Source organism: Tamandua tetradactyla, chromosome 17 (assembly GCF_023851605.1).
Source record: "Tamandua tetradactyla isolate mTamTet1 chromosome 17, mTamTet1.pri, whole genome shotgun sequence".
Lineage (NCBI taxonomy): Eukaryota > Metazoa > Chordata > Mammalia > Pilosa > Myrmecophagidae > Tamandua > Tamandua tetradactyla.
The window spans coordinates 51,408,387-51,428,170 of NC_135343.1; the positions used below are offsets into that span (position 1 = coordinate 51,408,387).

The window sequence follows — 19,784 nt, forward strand, 5'->3', positions numbered from 1 at the left end:
AGTGTACTTTTCCTGTGGAGGAAAATACTCTAGTGCAGGGTTTCTAAACATGGACACTATTGATATCTTAGACCAGATAATCCTCTGTTGCTGGGGTTGCTTGCACATTTAGCAGCATCTGTGATCTCTACCCACCAGATACCACTCCCAATAGGAGTCTGCAGACATTGCCAAATGCCTTCAGGGTATGCGTGTGGAGGAAAGGGTAGGTGAGGCTGGAGAGACAACCCCTTGCCTTCATGAAGAACTATTTTTCAAGTACAGCAGGAAGGAAGAAGGGAATTCAGATTTCCCAAATGAAAGGCAGGATCTAAGCATGGGGATTTTTCTAGAAAGGTTTTGAAGCACAGGGGAAAATATTTAATACACACTGCATTGAAGAATTAATGCCAATGTGTTTTACTATGTTAAAATTGTCAATGAATAATAGTGGAAGTCATTTTAAAAGTCTGTAAGTTTCAAGAACAAAATAATCTACCCACCTATCCAATTTATTAAGATAATTTGAGTTTCCAAGTTGAGAAAATGTAACATTTGAAGGCACTGCTGTACATGACAGTTTCTTTACTTCTTGAAATATTTGGCCCTGCATGTAGTTCTAACATCTTCAAAAATGTGGGAATGGCATAACTTTGCTTCTGAAAATGATTGACATTTTAAAAATGAGGTATTTCTCACATCGCCTTACCAATGTTGGAATTCTCCAATTACCAATAATTTTAACCTGATTGGAGGAAAATATATCTCCAATGATAGAGACATAATTCGAAAATCACAAAAATATACGAATATTTTTAAAAACATGGGCGGACACTAAATTGGTTGTTAGACTAGCTAATGAATCACATTCATATTTTGAAACTCAGAACACACAACAGTTATGACAAAGTAATTAGAAACCAAGCTTATTAATAAAACTTTTAATTAAATATTATCTTTAAATAAAAATGACATTAAAGAAAACTTGCATTTACCAGCTGCAATCTTTTCTTACACAGTAGAAATTATCATTTATATTAAAGATCAGCCTAGAGTTAGTTAATTGTGACTATAATGCCATAAAAATATTTCACAGTTAGCATAGCTTAATAAATTTAAACTCTACGATTTGTGTCAACCTCAGAACAATTCAGCAGGCTAAGAAGTCACTTGTTCTTATTCCTAATGTTTTATTAAGAAGGAAATATAAGAGATATGTGATATTTAATTACTACATTAACACATGCTCATTTATTCTTTGGAGAAGAAAATGAAACTTCTGGCATTCCTGAGAACCAAGATGTATCAATTCTAAATTCAAGACAAGATTTACTAAACATATCTGTAAAGTATCACAGACCCTCTTACAAGTTTCACATCATTTCTTTTAGTTTGTTAATGTTGCCAGAGATTCAATATACCAGAAATGGGTTGTCTTTTATAAAAGGAATCTATTAAGTTACAAGTTTACAGCTCTTAGACCATAAAAATGTCCAGACTAAGGCATCCGGGAAAAATACCTTGTCTCAAGAAAGGCTGATGAGTCTAGAAGCCTTCTGTCAGCTGGAAAGGCATGTGGCTGGCGTCTGCTAGTCCTTTGGCTTCTGGTCTAATAAACAGCTTCCCTGGGGGTGTTTTCTTTTTGCATCTCCAAAGGTTTCTGTGCAGCTCTGAAGCGTTTTCCAAAATGTTTCTCTCTTACAGGACTCTAGTAAGTGACCCACCTTCAATGGGTGGAGGCATCGCCATGGGTAACCACCTAATCAAAAGTTCCCACCCACAATTAGGTGGGTCACATCTCCATGGAAACAACTTAAGTAAAAAGATCCCACTCACAGTTTGTTTAGCCATTCTTCTGTTGATGGACATTTTGGCTGTTTCCATCTCTTTGCAATTGTAACGCTGCTATAAACATTGGTGTGCAAATGTCCGCTTGTGTCTTTGCCCTTAAGTCCTTTGAGTAGATACCCAGCAATGGTATTGCTGGGTCGTATGGCAATTCTATATTCAGCTTTCTGAGGAACCACCAAACTGCCTTCCACAGTGGTTGCACCATTTGACATTCCCACCAACAGTGGATAAGTGTGCCTCTTTCTCCGCATTCTCTCCAGCACTTGTCATTTTCTGTTTTGTTGATAATGGCCATTCTGGTGGGTGTGAGATGATATCTCATTGTGGATTTGATTTGCATTTCTCTAATGGCCAGAGACATTGAGCATCTCTTCATGTGCCTTTTGGCCATTTGTATTTCCTCTTCTGGTAGGTGTCTGTTCAAGTCTTTTTCCCATTTTTTATTTGGGTTGGCTGTCTTTTTGTTGTTGAGTTGAACAATCTCTTTATAAATTCTGGATACTAGACCTTTATCTGACATGTTGTGGAGAGCCGCCTCCCGGGTCTGGCCTAGTGGACACGCTGCGGCCTGCTCTAGAGTTCCCCCCCGCCCATCGAGTGAGTCAAGATGGCGCCCGCATCCTGTTTCCGCGTATGACGCACGCGCCCACCAACCCTATCTTCCAATCACCTCTGTATACGTGGCACTAACCTATTGGGTTTGGGCACAGTATATAAGAGGTTACCCGGACAGGGTGGGAGGAGACGACCCATAGGGAGCCGTACCTGACGGCCGCATAGAGGTTGTTCCCCCGCGGGGTATTCTGTCCCGCGCAGAATTTGTAACAGAGCTTGCAAGCTTAGCTCCAGTAAAGGTCTGTGCTCACAACTGCAGCGTGTCTCGAACCCGTGTCTGTCACTTGAGTCGGTTTGTCTGCGTCTGTCTCTCTCTCCCTCCTGTTCCCTCCGCCGGCCGGGGATCAGAAGCTGAGTGAGACGGCGCCGGACAAGTGGTGGCCCGTACGGGGACCCTCCTCTCTCGACACCTCTTCTGCAAGGAGAGCCGTACTGTCTCTTCTTGAACTGAGAAGGACGTGCATCCTGAGCTCGCAGCGGACTTCCCGCGCCTGATCACCGCGAGAAGGTGAGTACTTCTTATTACGTGAGAGTTAAGGCCCGCAGGCTTTCAGGTAGCCCCGGGGACTCGGAAGAGCTCTCCGAGTGATTAAAGTACAGTGCCGACTGCAAACATGGGGCAGTCCGGAAGTTTACCTTTGTTAGCTCCCTTAAAGACCCTTTTAGCGGACGGCTCCTGTGAAAGTGAGCCGCCCACTTGTAAGCCGCCAGAGTCTGGCGCTAGTTCAGACGACTCTGACTCAGAGTCAGATGGTGACGAGGCCGAGAGTGCAGGCGCACCTCTGCTGATCGATCTGGGGGGGCTCCCGGTCTCGCCCCCGCTGCCCTCCGCCCCGCCCGCGCCTACTGCTGCGCCCCTAGAGACGCGGCGCCTTCCGGTGGATGGTAGGCAAGGGCTCCCTCGAGTGGCAGCATCAGGTAATTCCGTCTGCCCTCCATTGCGAGATCCGGAGCCCCCTGCAGGCTGGTCCGAGTGCAGTGGAAGTTACAACTAATTGATTACAGTCAGTTACAGATTACTTTGTTCATTCTCCAAAAAAGATTTTAGAGCATTACCCTACCGCAGTTGCAGAACTAGCCCTAGAAGCCATCAAGAAGGCCATACAACATTTTGGCCAACCACCCAAAAACCTCAGGGTGCCTTACTCTCTCCAGCAAATTGAAGTACTTACCGGGTGCATAGATCAATGGGCCGTTCTCCGGTGCACCTTTTTGGGATGTATTGACAGTCAATACCCTAAAGACCCCCTCTTACAATTTGTTACCCGACATCCAGTGATCTTTCCCAAAGTGACTTCGCCTAAGCCACTAGCGAGCGCCCTCACCGTGTACACGGATGGCTCCAGCTCCGGTACAGGGGCGTATTGTGTGGAAGGGGACACTCCCAAAACAGTATTTTTTCAACCACAAAAACCTCAGTGGGTTGAATTGCAAGTCATTATTACAGTCCTGAAAGAGTTTCCTGGCCCCCTGAATATTATCTCTGATTCCATTTATGTCGTAAATTCTCTACAAATTTTAGAAACTGTGGGCATTATAAAATGTTCCTCCACAGTGAGCACATTCTTTCTCGAGCTTCAAGAGACAATACGTGCTAGACAACATCCCTTTTACACAACTCATATTAGGGCCCATACAGGCCTGCCTGGTCCCATGACACAAGGAAATCACATAGTAGATGTGGCCACTCGACAGCCACACGTCTTCCCCGCGCTGACACCATATCAACAAGCCCGAGAGTTTCATGCCAAATTTCATATCAATGCAGGTACCCTAGCTAAGCGGTTTAGTATTCCGCGTGCAGCGGCTAGAGATATAGTCCGAGCCTGCAGGGATTGTGCAGAACAAAGAGCAGTCCCTTCGGTTGGAGTTAACCCTAAGGGCCTCATCCCAGGAGACATTTGGCAAATGGATGTCACTCATCATTCAGAGTATGGTAAAATTAAATACCTGCATGTGTCAGTAGACACATGTTCTCAGATATTATTTGCCTCTGCTGAGACAGGAGAAAAAGTCCACCAAGTCATTGCACACTGCCTTGCCGCTTGGGCAGCGTGGGGTAAGCCAAAAATATTAAAGACAGATAATGGACCTGCTTACACCAGTAGAACCTTCCAAAAATTTTGTGATAATATGGAAGTACAATTAAAACATGGCATCCCTTACAACCCTCAAGGACAAGGAGTCATTGAGAGAGCTCACAGGTCTCTCAAAGACTTACTAAAGAAACAGAAAGGGGGAATAGGTCACGGCCTGTCCCCAAAGGCTCAACTGTCTATAGCCTTGTTTACGTACAATTTTTTAAATGAAAATTCACAGGGAATGACACCTGCCCTTCAACACACCACTCCGAGTCCTCCACATAGAGGTCTAGTCCGATGGAAGGATGTCCTGTCGGGACAGTGGCAAGGCCCTGACCCCGTGCTCAGCTGGGCCAGAGGCTCTGTTTGTGTTTTTCCCCAGGAGCCAGGACGTCAACCAGTGTGGGTTCCGGAAAGACTGGTGAGAACCGTGACATCGCCCGAGGAGGCCACGGAGCTGTTGCCCAAAAAACCAACAAGCCTTCAACCTGAACCATCAGATCAGGCCTCCAACTCTGCTGATGACGGCGGCGACTGACGAGATGGCAACGAAAACGCCGGTCACCCTTCGACTGTTTAGAAGGGGGGACCAGTTTTAATACCCCCCGCTCTCCCAACAGGTGGAATCAGACCTTAAAGTGCTTGGGAAGATCAAGTTAACCCCCGTTGCCTTCGACCTTTCCAAACTGGGCGAGACTGTACAAAGTCTGTGGAACCGAGTCACCTCTTGGTTCTCTTGGCCCAATTTGACTACTTGGATTCTCGTAGCGGTGGGACTATTAGTGGGATTAGTCACTGTTAAATGCTTGTTAGAACGCTTGTTCCAGACACAGCAGCAATTGCGTGTTACTACCATGTTGGCTATGTCACTCGCCCCTGGTGCTCCTGACAACGACCGCCCTGCTGCCCAGTCCCCCATTTCACCGTATGACCCATCCCGGCCACTCAGGGCGGGACGCTCGAAAGCAAGACCCGCTGCAAGGCCCATGGCTGTGTCCCGGGTATAAAAGGCGGCACCAGCAGTCATAATTTTGGTCGTAGGCTGATCTCTTAGGCGAAGTCGCAGTCCTGGCCAGACTAGACTCCAGCCATTGCACAGAGACACCTAGCGACACTCTCGATTCTGGTTGCCGCTCTCCTGCCCCCCCTCATAACCCAGTTGCGAGGCGAAGCACTGCAGGGAGAGTCACGTGGTTTCCAGCTCACGGGCTCTCCGGTCTCTATATGAGGTGGCATTCTGGTTGGTGCCTAGCAAGCCTAGTCCAGACTCCCCAAAGCACCAAAACATGTAGTGGGCCACTCAGGCCCATGGGAGCACACTCATCAATGGAGACACTGGGTCAAAATAAATAAAAAAAGGGGAGATGTGGAGAGCCGCCTCCCGGGTCTGGCCTAGTGGACACGCTGCGGCCTGCTCTAGAGTTCCCCCCCGCCCATCGAGTGAGTCAAGATGGCGCCCGCATCCTGTTTCCGCGTATGACGCACGCGCCCACCAACCCTATCTTCCAATCACCTCTGTATACGTGGCACTAACCTATTGGGTTTGGGCACAGTATATAAGAGGTTACCCGGACAGGGTGGGAGGAGACGACCCATAGGGAGCCGTACCTGACGGCCGCATAGAGGTTGTTCCCCCGCGGGGTATTCTGTCCCGCGCGGAATTTGTAACAGAGCTTGCAAGCTTAGCTCCAGTAAAGGTCTGTGCTCACAACTGCAGCGTGTCTCGAACCCGTGTCTGTCACTTGAGTCGGTTTGTCTGCGTCTGTCTCTCTCTCCCTCCTGTTCCCTCCGCCGGCCGGGGATCAGAAGCTGAGCGAGACGGCGCCGGACAACATGTCATTTCCAAATGCAGCTTTAAGACAGGATAAACTTATGAAGCATGTAATAACATGGATGGACCTAGAGAACATTATGCTGAGTGAGTCTAGCCAAAAACTAAAGGACAAATACTGTATGGTCCCACTGATGTGAACGGACATTCGAGAATAAACTTGGAATATGTCATTGGTAACAGAGTCCAGCAGGAGGTAGAAACAGGGTAAGATAATGGGTAATTGGAGCTGAAGAGATACAGACTGTGCAACAGGACTAGATACAAAAACTCAAAAATGGACAGCACAATAATACCTAATTGTAAAGTAATCATGTTAAAACACTGAATGAAGCTGCATCTGAGCTAAAAAAAAAAAAAAAAAAAAGATCCCACCCAAAAATAATGAATCTGAAAGAACCCGGCTTTTCTGGGGCATGCAACAATTTCAAACCGACACACTGTTCTCTTAAGGTAATGCCTTAGAGTCTATAAATAGAATTGCTTTCTTTTTCAAAACCAATAGATTAGGACAACCACATGAAGTCATTCAGAGGGAATATGCAAACACTGCCAGCGGATTTTCTGTCTGTGGGGCACTGACAAATACCTTAACGTAACATTAGTTCACTACATGAAGCTAACACTAAGGCTACCTAAACAGACATATTCAAGGGGAGATTGGCAGCAGGAGTACTAATAAATATATGATATTAACAAGATTTCTTAAAAAAAGAAAATAATTCCTTGATAAAACTCCCCCCACTGCCCAGTGGCTTTTATTCCTAGAATAAGTTTAGATCTAGGCTTGAATGTAAAAGTAAAAGCAAGTTCTCTTGGAAACTGAGAAACTCCTGCATAGGTGATAGGGTCTCTCGGTGAGGCAGCAGCAGGTGCTTCATTTGGAAAGTTATGGCTACAGCAGGGGAAGCAGAAATAAAACGTTTTGGGAAAATCAACAGAATGAAACTTTGGCTAGGCAATAATAAAGCAGAAACTGTCTTTCTGATTTTGAACACAAGGCAGAAGTTAACTGTGCATCAAAATGAAAAAAAAATTGGTTGTTAGATATGTTAATGTAGGTATATAATGTTTCTTTCATGAATGTTGGACTTAGATTGCACTTCTTCTGAAGCTTATTCCTTGCTTTAGGAACATCGGTTTGTAGATAGTTAAAATACAGAAGATCTTAAGCAGAGCCCAGGAAGGGTATCTTGCATTCACACTGACAGAGAAACGTTAAAGGGGAAGAGATTGGGAAAGGCAATGATCAAACTGGACAATTTTGCTGAAGCCTCACTTGTGTTATTGCAGTCTGAATAACTCACAGTTTGATTTGAACTGGTGGGGATTGTTGAATTTGACCTATTGCGCCAGGTATAAGGTCATCAGTCTCCCTGAAATAATCGACATGATAAAGAGCTCCAGATACTGGGTTGGAAAGGAAAGGTCCTTAGGCAGTAGGTGACTGGACTTGAAGAATGATTGACTGAGAGTTCCTAAAGGGAGGAGGTAACCTGGTCTCTGAAAGTGGCAGCTTCTGTGGAATAAGGAGAGGATGGAGACCACACGTGGAGTCACTAAGTCTGAGGCAGTTCCCTTTTGTTTTATACAAGGCTTTGGTTTAATGTAAGAATGAATTTCTGCTATCATGGTTGAAAATTAGGGAAAGGTCCATTTTCATGCTTTGGAGGCAGTGACCACCAAGAAAGTTTATTGCTTTGTGGAATCTCAGTAGAACCTGTGGCCATTGCCTGAAAATATTCAGTTATACTTGGGTGAATTTAACTTAAAGTTAAAAAAAAAAGCAGGTGGGGAAGTAAGAATGAGAAAAGAGTAAAAGAAAAAGAGAAGAGGAGAAAGAAGAAGAGAAGGAGGGAGAGGGGGAGAAGGAAAGGATAGAGGAGGGGAGGGGAGGAGAAAAATAATACCAACACCCTTTGTACTATGCCCAGTACAAATTTCTTATTATAAAATTGAATGATAGGCATAGTCTTCCCACCTTTGGGCTCCTTCTGGTTTTATTTATTCCACTGGTTAGTTTTCCCCAATTTCTTTTGCCTTCAAACCCCCCCCCCACCACCAGGTAGTGCTCTTTATATTATGTTTTCCAGAAATCTGAGCTCATCCATATCCACTTTCTTTCTCATGTGAATATTCATTTACTTTTCTGAGAGTTGAGAAGAGGAGGGGAAAGTTACATTATTCAGAAATCAGCCTAATGTGCTTAAGGACCTGAGATTTCAGTAAGATTGGAGCCTGTAGAACAAGAGAGGAAAATAAGAGATTTGAGAAGTAGCCGGGGCCTCCTTCATATATGCATTATGCAATACGCAGGAGATTAGATTTCACATGGAACGCAATGGAAAGGAGAAAGGGAATTTAGGAATGAAAGGTTTTTATAAGATTTCAGTTTTAATATGATCACCCTAACTTTTGTGTACCTCACAGATTTAAGAATGGAAAACAGAGGGGGCAGACAATCAAAGCAAAATAGGCTGTGCTAAGATGATGGCAGGGGATCTGGGGAAGGTGGATGGATTCCAGAGAGGAATAAGAATTCACTGACGGGCTGCAGAGGGAATGGGGCTATATATACTTCCTGATTTAAACGACTGGGTCCATGGTTGCCATACTGTCCGAGATGGGGAAGATTTTCTAAAACGCTGTTGGAGAATCAAGTTTTGAGTTGGGAAAGGTTTGGGAAGTTACCTAATGAAAATTTCAAATAAATAGATATTTTCAGCTTTGAGGAGTGTTGGATCTGAAGATATTAATATGAGAGCTGCCAGCATGTTAGCATTTCTCATCCACAGGAGAAAATATCTGCTTAACGAGAAATGCCAGTGTGAATGGATTTGATAATATTGATGATTTCTCCATCAACAATTAACATGATTCAGTTGTTTATTCTTAGCAGTTTGTACTTTTGTCATGAAAACCATAATATAATCAAACATAATATTTGATTTTTTTGCTATGTCAAACAGAATGTAAGGTATTATCTAACAGTCACAAAAATTTATTTCTGCATAATTTTAAAAGAAGACAATATTTTATACCCATTTGGTCTTGTGAAACTTTGGTTTACATACCTTATAACATTATTTTACCTTTTCTATTCCTGACAATATTTTTATGATATAACTCTTGAATGACAGTAATATTCTAAATTCAAAACAGAAAATTGTAGTGTCGTTTCGTTTCTACCTTTAAAATCATTTTAAATGCTGCAAATTGTTGTATATATTTCCTTGTGTGTATCTCAGGGAAGAAAAATAAATTAGAGCAATTATTGAAATAATAACAAAATGTATAATAGCTGAAATTCACTGAATGTTTAGTATATGTCAGGTACTATGTGTTTTAAGTGCCTGAAAAAATAATGAAGCAGCTTGGCTTAAAATCTATTTGCTCTCTGTGAAATACATTAAATTAAAAGTATAAACTATTACTATAATTTACTGAGAAGAAAGCTTTGACTAAAGGATTTGGTGGAACAATTTTCTTTTCAGAAAATGCTTGATCGCTAATATACGTGACTGTTGTTTGGAAAAACAGGTTGGGGAAAATGTTATTAACACTTTGGATCAAGGCCTGTAAATAGATTTGTCTCTCAAAAATTCTTATCTATGGGGCATCTTTCAGATTTAAATTATTCAGAAGATATCAGAGTAAGAGGAAATGGACTGAAAGAAAGCTCGAAAAGCAACAAAATTCAGAGAGATTATAAAAGGCTTCCAAATGTGCTGGAATAGCTAATCCCGTCATGTAGTTCCATGATTCTTCATGGAAACCAGGAAGTTAAATGTTCCAAAATTGATCTTTGCTATTGACTGCAGTATCTGCACTTGTGAAATGCAATGCTCTATTTTAAAAGCTCACCTTATTTTGTCAACATCATATATTAAGTCAGACACACCGTTTCCCCCCATGGGGTAGCAATCGGCTTTGCATTATATATTAACATTGCTTTTTTAAAATTTATCTTTATTATATTTAACTTTGCATATCAAGTAATGCATATTTAATTTGGGCAACTTTAAAGTAAGTATAAATATTTATCTCTTATGATATTTCCCCTAGAGACAAGCACAATTAATATCTATTGTAGGACCTAAAATCATCCTATGATTAAACAAGTGCAGGTACACATAACTATATAATTTACAAAAATGCTAAAATGCAAAATTTTTAAATAGCATATTTTAACAAGAAATGCACATGCACATACATTTAAAATCATGCCAATAGCAAAATAAAACAATGTACTTTTACCAGAATGTACCAATATCTTTGCTCTTCAATATCTCTAACTCTTATTTCTCATTTTTCTCATTTTAGTGATCAGAAATTGCAGAATAATGATAAACAATTATGAAAATGAATATTCAAAGAATGCATTTAATGCCTCTGCAGGAAGTATGACATGGTTTAATAGGATCTTTTAGCTTTTATTTATCATGATTATACTATTTATAATTTGCTAGGAAATTACCAGGAATTAGTGTTGAATTTTATTATCTTTTCAATAGAGATCTATGAACTATAAAGATATCTTGTACTAGTGGAATAAGTACTACATTTGAACGTTGCATTTTTTCTATTACTATATTAATTGAACGAATTTGCTGGTATATTTTATCAATGATTTCTTACCTATAATTTTCTCTTTTGTATTTGTTAGGTTTTCTTATCTGTTATTCCTCATTTTCTAAGTTTTGAAGATTCTGAAAAGAAATTGTGCTTTTAATTATAAAAAACAGTTTTATAAAATCTTGACAAATATCTATAAATCTTTATTTTGCCAGTTATGCTTATGGACATATAAGTTTTCTATTTATGACATTATTAGTGCATTAATTTTATTTATTAATTAAATGAACCAGAGGTGTTTATTGGCCTTTTCAAATAGAACTTGCTTAAATTTACTGATCAATTTTCTGGTTATTTTTTTTTTAATAAATCATTCTCCCTGACATTATTAGTATTCATCTCTTTTTGTTGCTTATCCTCAGTCCTGAGGTAAATGTTTTTTCCATATTTAAAAGATAAAAATTTGAAGGAATCAATTCTCCTAAGGTTATATGCTTACCAAAGCCCCGATGTTTTAATGAACTACATTACTTGCTGTTTTCATTTGCAGTTAATATGTAAATATCGTTTTCATTTTTTCTTTGCCTCAAGCATTATTTGTGAAATATTAATATTTCTCTAAGTGATTTCATATTGTTTTTAATGAAACAATAGCCTCATTAAATTATGTCCTTCCCATGTTTAACTCTTGTAAAGATGTTAGAGGCTTCTTTGCAATTTAATATACAGCACTGTTTATCAATATCACATTAACATTTTAGAATACTTTGTCTTTTGTCACACACACACACACACACACACACACGACAGCATTTAATATTTCTTTAAAGCTTTGTTAATTATTCCTTTAGTTTAGCTGTCAAAAATGATAGTGCAAGTTTAAAGGTCTTTCACTTTTATTTTTCTTTACTTTAATGTCTCCTAATATTTCTAATGTGCTTATTTTTCATTTGTTTCAATAGCACACTCAAGCTAATAACGCATAAAAGTTGATCTTAGATGATACAATGTTCCATACACACTGAGTGGAAGAAAAGCAGCTCCCGACCCTAGGAGCTGACGTTGCACTTCCATACACCGTCATTTTTGCTTTGCATATAAACAGCCTCACAGAAAACTGATGCATCAAGACATCTATTTAAAATGTCTTTTGCATTGTATATTAACCTTGCTTCTTTTAATTTATCTTTATTATATTTAACTTTGTGTATCAAGTAATGCATATTTCATATTGGCAACTTGAAAACAAATATAAATATATATTTCTTATGATATTTCCCCTAGAGATGAACACAATACCTATTGTAGGACCTAAAATCATCCTATGATTAAACACTACATAATCACACCCTAATTAAAAACAAAAACAGAAACAAAAACACTGTCCAAACCACAACAACGACCAAACATATCCTGGCTAACATGAGTGACAGCTGCTTCTTTGCCAATCAATTGCAGCATCGACCTTGCTCCATGTATCTCAGTTTCTAGATAAGATTTAATATACACAATCATAGAATTCCCTGAGCTTCCAGACAGTATCCAATCCAGAGGAAAGCCCTGCTTCCCTTTACTCTCCCCCAAATCACTTAGCACTTTCAATTTGATAATCCTTTCTAATGTACCCCTAGAGAGCAAGCCATAGTTCCCATTAGCATGCAATTTACCTAATTACAAGGAGTAATAAACTCCTCCATTTCAACCACAGATGCCTTCCTGGTAGTCTTTGGCTAGAGGGCATTGCAAAATGAGATTTACTGTCTTGTTTAATGTTTTTCTATCTTGAAATCCATTTTTGAACCATATCAATACTGTTTATCTTCTTCCTTTAAAAAATGTTCTCTATAGACAGTATTTCCCCCAGACTAAGAATCTATGATCTGTTATTTATCGTCTGCATAAAATGGATTTTCTAGGCATTAAATGAAATGTGGCTTGTTCCAACTTTGATAATCTTCTTTTATGTTTTCTGTGCTCATAATTATTTTCTAGCACATCTTTCAAATCTTCTTTACTAGGACTTAAATGATTTGGAACTTGTGCATTTTTTTTTAGACAATCATTTTTGAAATCATGAGAATTTGTGTGTAAACTATACTTGAATACATAATTCTAAATATTTATCATGATAATCTGATATATTTTAGATTCAAATTTATTATAAAATATATGTATTTTATATATTTTAAACTATCTCATCTCTTAAAAAGATTTTTAATTATCTTCTTCTCCCTGATTTGCAATTAGATAACCTCATGCTTTGGTAGCACAAATGCTGTTGTCCTTTCTTTTCCATCACTACCTTAACCTTTTTAATGTTTTTTTAATTTTGCAATCCAATGGAATACTTTCTAAAATTGGTATGTGGGTGGCATACTAGATGAATACTTGCATATCAGAGAATCTCTCTGTGAAGCTCCAGTAAAAGACTGATGGCTTAGCTGGTTTAAATGTATTCAGCCACAATCATTAAACATCAAATTTTGCAACTGCCTTTCACTGCTTTCCTAAATGAAGAGATATTTTAATCCAATCAGGTTTTTTTGTCACCCTTTTTAGGTAGGATGCGTTTTCTACTGCGATGCTCAAGTGATTTTTGCATTCTACCATGATGTCTCATGAAAATTTCTTACAAAAAATATTTTACACACACATTTCATATCCTTAACATATAGAAACTTTTACAACTTGATAGTATTGATTAGTTTATGTATATATTTTTAGTTATACACATACCAGTGGAAAAAAGGAAAAGAACAAAACCATCCCTGCCAAGATGAAAAGATTTGATAACTAATACCCAGTGATAACAAGAATTTAGAAAAATTAAGACTTAAATTCCAGTAGCATAATTATTCTTGAGGGAATTTGGAAATAGGTATTAAACATGCATTCTCATTGACCCAGCAATACCATTTCTAAGAATTTGTTCCACGTAAGTAATCAGACAAATACAATGAAATTATGTAGACTCTCTGGTTTTTGCAGTTTTATTAATAATTCAGGATATATTATGGTTTTCAATAGAAGATTGGTAAAATATATTATGTATACACACAAGAAAACAGTACTTAGCATTTCATATCAATGTGCACATTGGATAGTGATTGATATAGAAATTAAATTTCATCCCATATTATAGATGAAATTTTAAAAGCAGATTATAAAATGGTATGGTCTGCCCCTCAATTATACAAACCTTTGTACATATGTGTAATATAGAAACAAGTTTGTAGGAATATATGCCAAAATGTTTGCAGTGATTGTCTCCTAATGATGTATTTGGGAAAGATATAATTAAAAAACTTTTCTATATTTTCCTTGCAAGTTACCTTTTAAAACTAATTAATAGATTAGTTTCAATTTGTGCCTCTTTTCATTACTTTAATCTGATTTTCTGAGAGCTCTTCTTTTTCTGAAAATGCAGTCCTAACATCACATTATTTCTTTGAATATCTTATTTCTCATACATTTTCTCCATATAGAATTTATTCTATGGGTAAATAAACTCCTTAGAGCCATCTTTAAGCTCTCTTTCCTTGAATATTTCATATGTATTCAAAATTTCTTCTTTATTTGTGGAAAAATTAACTTGATATTTTCTTCTGTTTACTTGTTTTAATTTATTGAAGGTTTGTTTGCACTATTTTGTGTCTCAATTTACTTTCTTTTTGGGAACCAGCAAGCTGTACTGCATACTACTCTGCTCAGCCCCTTCCTAAATTCTGCAATTTTAGCTCTGTCTCAATTTGTCATTGGTCACACTGGTTAAATAAGAGTTCCAAACTGTTTTGGCATACTAAATTTGCTGAAATGCGATATACCAGAAATGGATTGGCTTTTACAACGGTGATTTATTAAATTACAACTTAGTTCTAAAACCATAAAATGTCTTATTTAAGGCATCAACAAAAGTATACCTTCATTCAGGAAAGGCTGATCACATCCAGGGTTTCTCTATCAGGTGGGAATGCACGTGGCTGGCATCTCTTGGTCCGAGGCTCCGGGGTTGCTTAGCTTTCAGCTTCTTATCCCATTGGCTTTCTATGTCACCTCTCCAAGGATCTCCAAATGTCTGTGTCTAATTTTGTCTCTCTGCTCGCTAGGTCGGCTCTTTTAAGGACTCCAGTGAACGAATTAAGACCCACCTTGAATGGGCGGGGTCACATCTTCATCTAATCAAAAGATCTCACGCACAATTTGATGGATCGCATCTCCATGGAAACAACCTTATCAAAAGGTTCCACAGGGGGTGCAAGGATAGTTCAGTGCCACAATTCTTGCCTGTCAGGCGGGAGACCTGGGTTTGAGTCTCGGTCTGTACACTCCCTTCCACCACCAAAAAAAAAAAAAATCAACAAATAGTGCTGCAATAACAGAAGAGTCACATGGAATAAGAATGAAATGTGACCCTCACATTTTTTTATACAGCATAAAAAAAAGTCCTACCCAAACAATAGTTCTGCCCCCACAAAAGTGGAATAGGATTGAAAGAACATGGCTTTTCTGGGGTACCTAACAGTGCAAACAATCACAAGGTTACTGTGAGAACCAGATGAGATGAAGCCTGCTAAATGCTTGGCTTAGTCAAGAATCAGTAGCAGAAATAAGAATAGCTTCCATTTTCTATGGCATCAGCTTCCCCAGTGATGGTCAATATTCCCTTAACAAATAAGCTGTACTTCGACCCTATGAACAGGATTATGTGTTTCATCTTTGGAGGATTTTACTGACTCTTGGACAGGAGTGGAGGTGGAAAGAGAAAGGGTTATGAATCTAAAATGATCACACATACGTAATATATACAGAATTGTGTTGTACAGTTACTATGTATCATCCAACTACCCACCTCTTTTTTGCTTCTCATTATAATCTTGTGATTAATTTATACTTGAGAAAAATAATGAGGAAATGGTAGGTTGAACAGACTGCAGGTTAGCCATCCAAGAAAAGACATATTCAGCATTCAAATGCATAACTCTCTAGTTCCAAAGATAATCCCCTTTATGGTGAAACCAGCTTTTAAAGAAAATAATTTAATTCTGAAATTGTTGTTGTTCAATGTATGGTTCTGGTCCAGATCATAATATTTAGAATATGAATCACTAACAGGGTCCTTCTGAATTAAATTTTCTTGGTTGTGAACCTGAAATCTTCATATTAAACCTTATCCCAGAGGATCTGAGAACTTTTTCTATATGTCAACGCATTGCCAAATCTATCAGATCTCAGTACGATTTCTGAAATTTATAAAGATTTTGGTCAAAAGCACAGCATATGAACCTTGAAGACATCATGTTGAGTGAAAGAAGCAAACACAAAACGACAAATATCATATAATCTCACTGACATGGAACAATTAGAATAAGTTAATTCATAGAGTCAGAAACTAGTATGCAGATTAGCCGGGGCCAGGCTTGGGGTAGGGAAGGCGGAGAGAAAAGTTTCTATCTGGGGTGATGGAAAAGATAGAGTAATTATATTGGTGATGATAACACAACATTGTGAATATAATTAACTCTACTGAATTATATATCTGAAAGTATTTAAAAGGGGAAATTTAAGCAGCATATATGCTGACAGAACAAAAATTTAAAAAGGAACAACCAAAGGACTATACAATATAAACAGTGAGCCCAAGTGTAAACTATGGATTATAGCTAATATTGCATTATAATCATAATCTCTTATCATTTATAATCAAGTTACCACTAATGCAAAATGCTAAAAATGGGGACGGGTATATGGGAACTTGGTACTTTGGGCATGGTCTTTCTGGAAATCTGTACGTTCCCTAATAAAGAAAGTAAAATAAAAAATGCAAAATGCATAGCATATAGTCAATACAGTTTCTTGCAAAATAATGTGCATAAAATTTGAATTTTTTTCTAGCACTCTCCAGAAGCTGACCTAGAACTCTGACATTAGAAGAGCAAATTATTCATTTTAAGCTCTGCTCAATTATACCTTAGATGATGGAAAAGAATGTACTAAATTTATTTTATCTTGGTTCTCCATAGCAATCATTTCTTTCTCTCCTAGAGTTTTAGATTACTAAATCTATGATTTTCAATTTTCTATTGGAGTTATTTAGATAAGGTTTTTGCAACACCACCAAAAGTATTCTTCAAATCAAAATTTCTTATTGAAATTAAACAAAATTTCTAAGAGAATAAGATTATACTATACTGTAAGCTATAGCCCATAGTTTACATTAGGGTTCACTGTTTATGTTGTACAATCCTATGCTCTTTACTAGTGCATTCCTCTTCAAAATGACTTTAGAAGAGATAAGTATAGCAACTAAAATGCTCCTCAAAGTGCTAGCTAATTTTTAGGAGTATCTTTCCCATTTAGGGACATGCCTTAATTAAATATATATGCTTTACCTCATTTAAGCATTATGACAAATTTAGTATATTTAGAAAACTGAGGCAAATGCTTATGTTGTTGCAAGAACATACTTAAAATATATATATATATATACTTATGCATACACATGCATACCTTGCTTATATCCTTGGAATTCTGGGGAAACTTGAAAACTTATCTTAAACAGCTTTTGGTCTAGAAGAATACCAAGAATGAATTTGCATATGTTTTTATTCTATTTACAAAATCGTTCTTCTGTCTCTGCAGGTTTAAGCCAACATGTGCTATGGTTTAATACATATGGAAAACCTCTTTACCACTCCTTTTTACTCTTTCTCCTCTCTCTCTCCTCACACGCAAGCACACAAATACCGACATGTACACAGACCTCATTTCAAACAAGATAACATATTTGAACTAATCTCTCCTTAGGTCTCATTGATGATAAATGTCTTTATATGAGAGATTACCTAGTATCTTTATTAATACCTGAATCCCAAATTGCTTATGTCTTATAAATTGTTTCCAAAACTAAAAGGTATCATCAAAGCACAGGATCATCATTAAATGAAATAAAATGTCTTCTGAAACATCATGGCTTTGTAAAAGAAATTGACTTCTATGAAAATTAATGTGAAAAACTAATGATTAATTGAGATCAATGAACATAACTTTAAACACATAAAAACTAAAAATGACAACAAAAAAGAACTGTTCATTTACAGAGTCAAATATAGATCCTAATTTATTTATCTGTGGTTCTCAAACTTCAGTGTTCTTCAGAATTACCTGGGGTTAGGGTAGGGTTGGGGTGGAGTGGGGTGAGGTGGGGTGGGGTGGTAAAATGCAGATTATTTTTTCTAATTCAGTGCATCTAGGTCTCACATGTTTCTGGGTGATGCTGACACTGTTGGTTTGAGGTCCACATTTTGGGAACCACCGTTTTATACTGATTTTACAGCCACACCCTCTCTCCAATTTTACTTTCAAAGAGTAAAGGCCTAATTCCATTCACACTTTCCTACCGTCTGCTCATCCACAGCTTTGCTGGCAGCCTCCTGAGGACCCAAACCATGAAAGCCGGACTCATCTACTGTCATGAAATGTGCTACCCTCTGTGATTAAATAGGTCAGCATAGCCTGCTGGAAGTTTTTATTTTTATTTTAAGACAGGCTTGCCAATTTTTCTCTTTACATTATGTCCATTCTAAAATTATATACAAGTTCTCCATTGAATAGTTGAACTTGTAAAATTTTGTATGTGCATACTTCTTATCATATGCAACATTAAATCCCAGATGGATCAATGGACATAAAAGGAAAACTCAATATTCAAAGTGTGAAAAAAGTTGGTTCCAAACAGAAATTCTAACAGATGTGGGAAGAATATAGTCTATTAGGTATGGAGACGAAAGTAAATATAAAGAAAGGATGACCTGACAGATCCCATAAAATCAAAAGTAATATCTTTGTGATAAAAATATAATTAAAAAAGAAAGCAGGCCCAGCAAATATTTGAAACAATTTTGATAGACCACTTATAATATATTTTATTTAAAGCTTCTAAACATTGATAAAAGTGTATCAACCTTCCAATAGATAAACTAGCAATAGATATGAAGAGGCAATTTCCATGAAAGAAACGTAGTCAGTAATTCTGAAAATGAGGAAATATTCACCTTTGCATGGTAAAATAGTTACAAATTAAAATAAAAATGAGATGGCAATTCATTTAACAAGTATTAAAATCATAATAAATCTTAATGTGCTTGTGGTCAATAGTTATTTCTGGTGGGGTACATAAATTAGCATACTATTTTCGGAAATCAATTTCACAAAATTTATCAAAAATGTATAAATGTTTATGTCCTTTGACTTAATAATTTCTCTTGTGAAAATTGATCCTAAGGAAAAACACCCAAAAATAATCAGAGATGTTCTTGGTGGCATCATCTATTCTAAAATTGGAACAAGTCATTTAACTATTGTTGCATGTGTGTTTACTTTAACTGAATTGTTTCACATCAGTCCAATAATAGAAGATATAGCATTGAACTAGCCAATTAATGACACTGCATCAACGTAGACATTTCAGGTAAGAAAAGAAATTTGTATCCACTATGTGATGATAACTACCTAAAAGTGTATCTATAGTGAATGAAAACAAATAATTAATGATTTAAGAGAGAGAAAGGATTATAGATACATTTTTAGCCTCAATTTGCTGTCATTTAAATTGCATAAAATATTCTACTATGAAAAATGACTTACATATCTTTCCTGGAAATCAAGAGAATGGCATCCTAGGATCTTGTTCCTTTCTTTGCCAAACTACAGCCCACATGCCAGAATCACTCTCCTACCTGCTTTTTGTCTGACCTGTAAGCTAAGAATGGTTTTTGAATTTATGAATTGTTCAAAAAAAACTCAAAAGAAGAATAAAATTTTGTGACATGAAAATGTGAAATTCACATTTAGTG

At 37.7% G+C, this 19,784-nt stretch overlaps 1 protein-coding gene across 3 annotated transcripts in view; it reads right to left on the reverse strand.

The window, feature by feature from the left end:
- Nucleotides 1-19,784, reverse strand: part of LRRTM4 (leucine rich repeat transmembrane neuronal 4) — a 52,896-nt gene that overhangs the window by 20,599 nt on the left and 12,513 nt on the right. Inside the window, exon 2 of one of the 3 annotated variants that reach the window (XM_077134697.1) lies at nt 10,996-11,066. The exons of the other annotated variants lie outside the window; for them this stretch is intronic. The gene's annotated coding sequence lies outside the window, so the exon portion shown is untranslated. The remainder of the gene's footprint in view (nt 1-10,995; nt 11,067-19,784) is intronic. 3 annotated transcript variants of the gene reach the window in all.